Raw genomic sequence first — 11,242 nt, 5'->3', positions numbered from 1 at the left:
GGCCATATTACTGGTGGTTGGCTTTCTTTGGATAACTTATTTTATACATAAAATAACAAGTATAGATTCATGAGAACCTGAATGAGTAGAGATTGTATTTTTTGACTCAAAACACTGATCTTTTCCCACATTGTTTCAAAACTATCTAAATGTGCCAATATTTCCTTAGGACTGACTTTATACTAGTCATGTGCAAGGCAACATGCTCTTGATTCATGGCTGACTATATACTAAGCCTTGATTCATAGTCTATATTTTGTTTTTCACTGTGTGTGCAAATTATAAGTATAGATTAATTTCCTATATGTAAATCAATGCTCAGCCTGAGAATCAATTCCTTAAAGTGCTGTTGGTCAAGTATACAGTTATGTTGGAGTATCTTCATAAGGCTTAAATGTCAAAGAAACCCCAAAGATTAATATTCAAGTCTCAGATATAGGACCACAGACTTTTCTCACTGTAATATCCTCTAATTTACTAGGACTACTGACCCTGACACCCATCTTCATTACACAGTATATGGACCGTGTCCTAAAGAGGGTGCTATGCATTATTCAGTGATTAAAGAACCTCAACACAGTCCTGCCTTCAAAGACCTTGTGACATTGTGAGGAATCCTTTTAGTCAAACCTCAGCTTTGCCAAAGGTCAGAAAGCCCTGTGACATAACAGAGCTAAGCTATCCACATAGCTGTGGTTTGCAAAAAGAGAATATATAATAGCTGCCAAGAATGTGCTAAAATCAGACAAGCAGAGCTAATCGCAAGCAAACTGGAGATCTGGTGATTGTGCAATTATCAAAGGATAAAATTGTCATACGGAAGCTTTTGCTTAGGTCATCCCAAAATCTATGCCACTAGCATTGACTATTCCCAGGACTGTATATTTTTGCACTTGAACTTGACTAACAATAGACACCACAAAACACTACAGGGAGGGCTGTGCTGATTTAAGGCTTTCTAAAACAGAAAGTAACTAGTCCTAGTCCTTTTTTTTTTTTTTTATGTAGGATCTGGCTCTAGGCCAGGCTAACCTGGAATTCACTATGTAGTGTCAAGCTGACCTTGAACTCATAGCAATCCTCCTACTTCAACCTCCAGAGTGCTGGAATTAAAGGCGTGCTCCATCATGCTTCACCGCCTGGTCATGACTAGTTCTTTCTCATCATTCAGGAGAAAAACAATCCTACTATCACATTTGTAATATCAATACAGAATCCTCACTTTTTAAAATAATCTGATGGGAAAAATTCCTTGCTTTGTATGTTGCTGATGAAGAAAGAAAATATAACTGGGAAAATGTAAAAAAAAAAAAAAAAGTGAGCAGAGGAAAAATGTGTCCGATATTAGAGAACAGTATATGAGCATGTTTTTCAACAGTGTAGTTCTGATAATTGTAAGCTCCATGACAAAGGTTACAGCTGTATAGAAGTCAAATCTCATTAGTTTGTAACTCAGCAAGTGGGAGAAATAAAATCAGTTTCTAGCACTGCTGTGAATAATCCAGTATGTCATTTTATCTACACTATAACAAGATGCCTAATAAGCCTTTCTTCACTCAGGAAACTGTTGGATAAAACAAGGTGATAGTGAGTGGAATTAAATTATTCTTGTTTACTCTCCTCTTCTATTGACAAACCACCATCATTATCCATCCATCTTGTTTCTAGTCATAGTGCCTGATACTATTGTGCTTTAAACAAACCATGCTAAAGATCTATTGCCAAGACATTCAAGACCCTTTTATACTTTTCTATGAAACGTTTTTGGCTTTGAAGAAGGCATTACTGAGTTCATTAAATACTCACAAATAAACCGGTTTCTGGTTCAAAAGATACACAACTTTTTCCAAAGCAAACAAATACGGGGATACAAAAATTTTCAGGATGAGGGAGAGAAAAGGCAGAGTGAAATAAAAAGGAAAGAAAGAAGAAAATGTTGTCTTACATAAGTGCTAAGATAATAGAAAGTGCAAAACACTTCTCCTTCCCCTTGGGTCCTAATATATTGACCTTTTTAGTTGACTTTACTTATATAAATGGTTGTCATGAATTTCCACTTTCAGCTGCAGGTAAGGAACATACAGAAGGAACTCAAACAATACATGCTTGCGTTTCAAGTCCCCTAACACATCCGCCCTTTCAGGAGGCAGTCTCTGAAGCCAGATTCACTTGTCTCTGACAGCTGACAACACAGAGAATCCACAGCTTCAAGTGTTATTCCTCATTCTCTTCCTAAGGGTCTGTCTGACCTTTAATGGTCTTGTTTTCACATTAATAATTGAACCTATTGAGACAACCTTGAACTAGCCTCCCAGGATTTTGGCTTCTCTATCCCAAGTGCTACCAGTGCTGTCTTTTAGCATGTACCAACTCAAGCTGCCACCATGATTAAAACCTTTCTGCCAGCCAGGCGTGGCGACGCACGCCTTTAATCCCAGCACTCAAGAGGCAGAGGTAGGAGGATCACCATGAGTTCGAGGCCACTCTGAGACTACATAGTGAATTCCAGGTCAGCCTGGGCTAGAGTGAGACCCTACCTCGAAAAAACAAAAAAAATAAATAAAACCAAACTTTTCTGCCTTCTCACAGACACAAGGGAAAATGCAGGCCCTGAGCAGCCCTAGGAAAGTCCTTGGCAATCTCGTCCAATAGGTCTCCCCATCTTTACATCCCGTGTCCCCCTCTTTCAACCCTCGGGTCCACCCTTCCCAAAACACAATTTTGTCTTTATATGTGCCGGTTCCATTGCCTCGATCCCCTCCTTTCCCTCTCCTCTATCTCCATTGCATCATTGCAGTCATCATACGTTCAATATTCTTTCAAACCCTGGCTTTAGGAGGTGAGAAGCATAAAGACATTTGCCAGCACTCAGGTCATTATATTCCTTTGTTTGAAAATACAGATTTTCATGCTATTCAGGTAAGACGAGGCCAACACATTCATGTGGCTGCCACTGTAGGATAGTGGGTCCTGGTTCCTTTGAGGAGGGGCAAACCATGCCAACCAGGACCACATAAGGGAGCACCAGGGGTCGTCAGGAGGCAAGAGAACCAAAGAAAAACATGAGATCAAGAAACTTCATTGTGCAAGAAAGACAGGGCAAGGCAAGCATGTTTAGAATTCGGTAGTTTTAATAATTTCAGTAAGCTCTAGGACATACTGACTGCTTCTAGCTCTCACGTATCTAGTGTGAACATGATCAAACAGAACAGAAGCCCCGAGAATCAGAGCCCTGTACAGGAAGTGGTAGGTACACGCTCTGATTTGGTTAGCTTTCGTATGACAGTCACACTCCCTGGTGTGAATTGTTTGCTATCTCTAGGGTTTGGCTAGTTCTGGGAAGAGCGATCTTTATAGGGCTCAACAAGGCCCTATAAGCCATCAGGGCATCAAAATTACAGAACAAACAAGCATGATGAACATCCCTTCCCTCCTGTGCAATATTACACTGCATATGTAATTACAACACTTTCCATGTAATTTGTTTTTATCTGCTTCTCAAGGATAGAGATAGCACCTTTGGAACATGGATATGCAAAGACCTAAATATAAACAAATGAATAAATATACACAAATTATTCTTGGCAGAGAATCAGAACTAAGTATTTTAAACAATCTCTGAATGTTGAAGTTCCTAGCCATTTCAATATCACAACATTAAAACTAATGACTTTGCATCTGGGAACATTTATATAGAAGATCTAAACACTGGTGCACTGAGGATTCAGTGTAAGTCAGTGCCTCGCCTGCTAAGATCCAAAGAAACACTCTTTGAAATGTAACTATAGTCCTGCAGGGCTGCCAACCGTGATAGACACATGTGCGTTTAGCAGCACCTTGAACCTATTCTTTCTTTATCTCTAACACATGTCATCAACCGCAATATAAAATTTCTATTCTTCCCTCATACTTTTTCTCTCAACCCCTGAGATGAATGTCCTTTAGGTTTTTAGTCATTTTCCCCATCACTGTGACCAAATACCTGACAAGAAGCAGCTGAAGAGAGAAAGGTGCTCTCTTGGCTCACTGTTTGAAGGGATGTACTCCATCATTGTGGGGAAGCCATGGTGGTGGAATAGTAAGGCAGCTGGTTACACTGTGTCCATAGTCAGGAAGCAGAGAGCAGGGAACACTGTGGCTCAGTTTGCTTTTTCATAATTTTCTCTTTTTATTCAATCTGGGACTCCAGCCCAAAGATTGGTGCCCATCTACATTCAAGATAAGTACCCCATCCCATTAATCCTCCCTAGAAACACCAGCACAGACACACCTTGTCTAACAAATGCCCTAGTGTTCTCTGTTTTATATATATATATATTCTTATTTGTTTATTATTTATTTATTTATTTATTTGGAAGACAGAGAGAGTATGGGTGTGCCAGGGCTTTCTGCCTCTGCAAACAAACTCTAGATGCATGCACCACTTTATGCATCTGGCTTTACATGGGTTCTGAGGAATCAAACCTATGCTGTCAGGTTTTGCAAGTAAGTGCCTTTAACCACTGAGCAATCTCTCCAACCCCTGCTCTAATGCTTTTAATACGATCAAATGGACCATCAGAATGAACCACTGTATAGCCATACTCAGTTTGAACAGCACGATAGTAAGACATAAGACAAGGAATCCTGTTTTTCTATGAAACTATTTGCCCTTTAAGAAAAAAGATTGAAAAATATGCAAAAATAATTTCAGAATAGATCTCAAGAGTGTCTTTGCTTGTAGCTTCATTAAATAAGACCCCCAGAGAGCAGTGTGTGCATCTGATGAAGCCCTGATTTGAGGGCAGTGCTTTGCAATAGCTGAGGTCTAAGAGCTTGAGGAAAACAGCAGGCTACTGAAGCAAGATGCTGACCAAAAGTAAAGGAGGAAGGGGAAAAGAAGATGAAGAAATTCATCAGGGGAAAAGAAAACAGAACACCAGTAGGTGGAAAAGACAGGGACACACACTAATGAATGAGGTCATTCATTTAAGACCAGCATTCTGTGTCTGTGATTAGCAACTTAAGAACTCAGTTAAGCATAAGTAAGATTTATGGCTTTCATTCAGCAAAATCTATAACACAGACATCCAGTTGTTGTTTTTTTTTTTCACCAATTTCAACATCCTCTTTTTCAGGTCAAATGAAAGCACTTATGGATTCTTTTGAACAAGACAATATGTGAATGCATCTAACACATCAAAGAGCAAATCCGGTTACTCCAATAATTGATAGAGTTCTGTTTCCTCCCCACAAGCAAGGTGAGAAATACCTCCAAAGTCACTGAGTTCTGTGGTCAACAGATAAACACTTTACTTAACCCAACAAAACTGAATTTTGTGGTTAGTGAGAAATGCAAGATCTCAGAGTAATTAGTTCCTAGCCCTTCCATGTGTGGTTCTTTCAGTCATTACTATGGCATTTGTTTTTTTATATTTTAAATGTGAATTTATGTTTCGAAAACAAAAGAGGTTGAATAACAAATTTTTATAAAACAGTCACATGGGAACACACTTTAAAATACCATTACATGCTGCATTCACTAAGAAAAAGCTAATAGATCCAGCCAAAACAAATAAATGTGAGTTCCTTCTTTTGAGCAAAAAGATAGCTCACTTGAAATGTCAGACAAGCCAGGGCAGTCAACAACCTTATATGTGAGGCAGGCTGGGCCTCCCTGGGGCCTGACCTCTGGCTTGCTGTTGTCAGACATGTACTGGAGGGGCTCTCACTGGATGCTTCCCAAGTCCTGTGTGCCATGGTCCTTTAATGTCAGGTAATGATATAAATATAGCCACTGATGTCCTTTAATTGTAAACTTAAATAAGTCTGCATGCTTACAAACTTTACTACAAGGAGTACTACCGTCTTTACTGTGGCACTCATCACTGTAAGGTTTGGGAGTGACCAAGACCACACAAACCACTCTGAGGCAAAGAGGAAAGTTTTTATTCAGGAAAAAAAAGGAAACATGAGATGCCAGGACCAACTCTAGAGAGCGGAGCACAGCTGACTTTGAGATTATAGACAGTGGGCTATATAGAGCTCTTTAGTTGGAAGAAGATGAGGAAGGAAAGGAACTCCTTTGTTCTTTACATTAGCCATACGGTGTGAGACCAGAAGTGACCAGGTGGGACATAAGGAGACAGGAAAGCTAGACCTGGGGCATTGTTAGGCAAGGAAGGTATAATGGCTCAGCAGTTCCTTGAGGAATGTGGATGACCTACTTCCTTATGTATCTGTCACCATCCTGCTGACTCCATTTTGTCCTGACCTAACAGTGCAGACTTTTGTTAATGATAACAGGAAGGTTAGGTTTTCATGCTGACCATAAAGCTGATGAGTTCTTATGGGAGAGCCTGGGTAATGCAGTAGATGGATCTGCCTTCAGGGAAGGTGATGAGGAGGCAGTTTCATGGTGACTAGAGGTGGCAGAGTAGTGAGATCAATAGTGCCAGTGTAGCACGTTGTTATGACTTGGTCCTGAGTGAAGCAGAGACTTATCTCCTACCATCCCTTTATTGAGCTGGCTTCAGGGAAGTTGCTGGCAGACACCTGTTATACAGAAGGTGAAGGAGATGGGCTCTGTGCACCCCATGAGAAGACAGAAGGGAGAATAAAGGAGCTTATTACTGTGGTCAAACACTATGGCATCAAAATGCCAGGTGTAAAGGGAGGATAAGCATGGAGAGGCAAGAGATAGAAGAGCAAGAGGAGGCAGGGGGCATTTTGGGATCAGGGGAAGAGTAGGAACAGAAGAGAGTTTATGTTTGAGAGTGTCCATTGGGGTGGGAGTGTACTTATCCCTGGATGAGATAGGGTAAGGAATAAGGAAAGAGGGAGCCCAAGGAATACTTTTGATTCTGGCTAAAGCAAGTGGGAAGAGCTGGGGTGGATAGTGGAAGTTAACCCAGGACAGGCAGAAGCAGAAGACTTGAGTTAATGTTAGAGTCTAACATTGTAAGTCAGCATCAGACAAGGAAGCCTATTAGTCCAAATCATTATTTATACTGTAGTTATAGTTTTCTCATTGGGTGAGTAAGACCATGTAGGCTGCCAGGATTAACTGTATATTTTGAAGTTCACTAATGGCTCTGTAGGAGAGACTTTTAGGGACCTGTGAGGAGTTCTATGACTCTCAGCATTGTCATCTGCTAGGATAAGTCAAGGCCATGCTGACCAGGTGGTCCTCCCTCTTTTGGGAAGCCTGGAGGACTGATTTTCCTCCAATGTGACTCTCCTATTGCAGATACACTGACTTGGAATTCATTTCAGGGTCTCCATATCCTCTCTGATCAAGAAGACAGGTAACTTACCAGAGGCTAGAAGTTCAAGTGTCCCATCACCTCTTGTTTCCTTTTGACTGGGGAGCAGGAACCAAAAATATTGGTTATTCTCTTAACTCCAATGTTTCCAATTGATTTTGGCTTCTATATATGATTATTAATCACTCAGAGAGACTGTACATTTCTGATTAGCCAAACAGATTAGTTAAAAGGGTGCAGAGCAGATCTGGTTAGAGAATGACACAATAGTTTTAAATCATGCTGATTAACATTTAAGTTTAGTTGTCAGGTGACAGTTTTAGCTATATATCTGGAACATAGAAAGCATACACATTCTATTTTTTTTTTAAGTATCTGTCAGTTGTAAGTATAGGCAGATCATTTTAGTAGCCCTGAAAACAATATTTTATCAATAACTTTAAGGCAATTGATTTAATCTAGACACTGTATGCCAGGAAAAAGACAAGACAGTGTAACAATTTAGCATCTGTTTGAAAATGACTTTGGCTAGTCTGTATATCAATGCAAGTACTAATTACTCCCCAAACCAGAAGCAGAACAGCAATTTAAGATTATTTCTAGGACAGGAAACATGTTTTAAGTATCAATATCTCTAAAAGCCATGAACTTAAGATACCAGAAATGAGACAATTAATTAAGTGAAACCTTGACCGAGATGCAAGAGTAAAATAAAACTTGGTCATTATTGAGTTACATTAGGGACAATATGACAGACACAAAATAATTTCTTAAATAAGTACCTTTTACCATTGAACAATTTTCAGGCTTAACTAAAGAAATACTTATGACTGTTACTTGAAACTTAGACAAACTATATTCACATTGTTTGTATACAGTGGATTTTCCTAAGACATGGGGAGCTTTTTCAGTTTTTCTAAGAGCAAAATCACAATAAGTCACTTTTTATAAGACTTAGATTATAATCTCAGAGATAATTATCTAGCAAAACTAGCAAGCACAAGATAAGAACCATCTTAAATTTACAGAGTTTTAGCCAGGCATAGTGATGTATGCTTTTTAATAGCCAAACATTGTGGACTTTATATAAACCAAATTGCAATATTGTGATATCTGGAGAAGTGTGATATTAACAAAAAGTAGACTTTATATATTTAAGGCATGTGAGGCTACAGAAAGTGAACAATGAACAAAAGATCTGCTGACAGAATTTAAAATAAACAAGAAGTCTATATTATGTAGTAACATTTTTAGCTTAAATATGAAGACATGAAAAATTTTATAATTTTTAAAGTTCATCATAATTGGGATATCTTTATATAATGTATGTATATATAAATGTTTTAATTAGGATATTTACTACTTTTAAAAGCTAAATAAGATGTTCATCCAATCTATGTCAGTTTCTGAAATTAATTTAGCTATATTGAACTACCCAAATAATAGAGGAACAGGATTAAACTGACATGATCTAATAAAAAAAATAAAGGAGACAAGTCTCATGGAAAAGAGAGGGAATGGGCATGCCAGAGTCACATATCACTGCAAACAGTTTTCAAATGTATCCTCCACTATGTGCATCTGGCTTTGCAAATAAGCACCTTTAACTGATGAGCCAAAAAGATATATGTATAATCTCTTAACATACGCAAAATTTCATGACACAATCATTAACTATTTGAACCTTAACCAACTCTATAATTCTGTCTGTGGTACTCTATGGTACTCCAGTAATAATGTAAGTTAAATCTAAAGTATTAAGATGGATTGTCAGAGGAATTGGGGAATTACATCTTAAATTGCAATATAACTTTGTTTACTTTTACTGTTCACCATAAAGTGAATAGTTCTGAAGTGTGTGTCAGATAAATACTGTTTAATGTTTTAAATATGGTCTATTTGTCTTTTAAAATGGGAAAAATGAGTAAATAATTCTTCTGTGAGATATTTGTTGAGGCAGATTTTAGATATAATAATCTTAGGAGAGAATATTAATGAGTCAATTTTAATCTTAAGATTTAGTTAAAAGGTTGACCAATAGAGGAATCTAGTTAACTTGATTGGGCACTCTAAATTCAGTCTTTCATAACTATTAGTATGACCAGATTAACAATAGTTAACGTTAAGTTTACAACCTGAATACTATAGCTACCTGTTATCAGCCAGCACCATACTTTGTTAGTCTGATGCAAATCTAGGCTAATAGTCATTTGATATCTCAAGAAGTCTGTATCTGACTAAGTATTTTGTCTTTAACCTTCTGCTTAAATTTACTCACATCTTTATCTACATACTTTATGTTAGGTCAGGACAAAATGGAGTTTCAGCAGGAGGATGAAAGAGACATAAGGAAGTGGGTCATCCACATTCCTAAAGAAACTGCTCAGCCATTATCCCTTCCTTGCCTAACAATGCCCCAGGTCTGGGTTTCTTGCCCCTTATCTCCCAACTGATCATTTCTGGTCTCACACCCTATGGATAATGTAAAGAACTAAAAAACAAAGGAGTTCCTTCCCTTACTCACCATCCCCCAACTGAAGAGCCCTATATAGCTCACTATCTGTAATCTCAAAGTTGACTGCTCATCTCTTGAGAGTCAGTTCTGGCATCTCATGTTTTTCCTGAATAAAAGCTTCCATCTTTGCCTCAGAGTGGTCTCTGTAGTCTTGGCCACTCCTGAACCTTACATCTGGTGCCTTGATTTAGATAGGAAGTCTTCTGATTACCCTCTTGGGTGGCCAATCCTCCTATCCCCTGACCAGACCACTGAACTGCCATTTGACCCTCTGAAGGCTTTGGACCATCCCAGTCTGATACAGGCTATCACACCCACCACAATTCAGCCTCACTGTTCTTCCCATCTCCTCCCTCCTTCTTGCTAAGGTTCCTCTCAGGTAGGTTTGCACTCAGGTTTCACCCATCCTCATGGAAGCTGTGCCGGCACACCAGGCTACACCACTTGCCTGCTAGGCCCCAACCTCAGGTCTTGGAAAGATGCACCCTCAACCCCATAGGTCTTAGTCTCTGGTCTATCATACCCTAAGGGATGCCTTTTGGTGCAGTTGCACCATCTTGGAACACCCCCTCTCCTTCCCTCCTCTCCCTCCCCCTGCTGAGATCTCATATTGCACAACCAGTGGCTTTCTCCATCGAGAGCACAGTCACCCTTCTCACCCACTAACAGGCTAAAAAGCTGATAGTTGTGACCTGTACAGCCTCTGCTCACGTGAGAGGTGCAGGCCCTGTTCACACTAACAGACCAGAGGGTCATATTGGTGTTCTGTGTAAACCCAGCATGAGCTCTAGTTTATTTTTCTCTCATCCTTGTTTTGCTCCTTCCCTGTATCCTTAAGAACTTAAAGCCAGGCTGGAGAGATGGCTTAGCAGTTAAGTGCTTGCCTGTGAAGCCTAAGGACCCCGGTTTGAGGCTCGATTCCCCAGGACCGTTAGCAAGATGCACAAGAGGGCGCATGTGTCTGGAGTTCGTTTGCAGTGGCTGGAGGCCCTGGTGTGCCCATTCTCTCTCTCTATCTGTCTCTTTCTCTCTCTGTGTCTGTCACTCTCAAATAAATAAACAAAAAATTTTTAAAAAAAAGAACTTAAAGCCTCTATGACTCTTGGACGACATCTTTTCTTTCTCTGCAGCTCTACTTGGCCACATCCAAAAGCTGGATAATGGGTCCAATTCCAAATTCTCACTGGTTTAAAAAAACTTCTGCCAATGTACAGGCAAGTGGTCCAAAGTACACTATTTTCCACTCTGCATGCACAGCCTTCTCTCTGCTCTACCTGCTCTTCTCACCAGGTCTTTCTAGCCACCTTGCCCCAATAGCTCCTCTGGCTTGGCTCCTCCAGCTCCCTCTGCCTCTCCTGACACCCTGCCTCATGACAAGCTTTGATTTTAGTTTCCAGAGTTGAAAATAGAAATTTAAAATGGGAATGCATAACTTCTGAATAAATGAAGGAATGAATGTGTGAAGGGGAAATGGTTGTCTAGA

The sequence above is a fragment of the Jaculus jaculus genome, chromosome 9, assembly GCF_020740685.1.
Source record: "Jaculus jaculus isolate mJacJac1 chromosome 9, mJacJac1.mat.Y.cur, whole genome shotgun sequence".
Taxonomy (NCBI): Eukaryota; Metazoa; Chordata; class Mammalia; order Rodentia; family Dipodidae; genus Jaculus; species Jaculus jaculus.
This window is presented reverse-complemented; position numbering follows the sequence as displayed.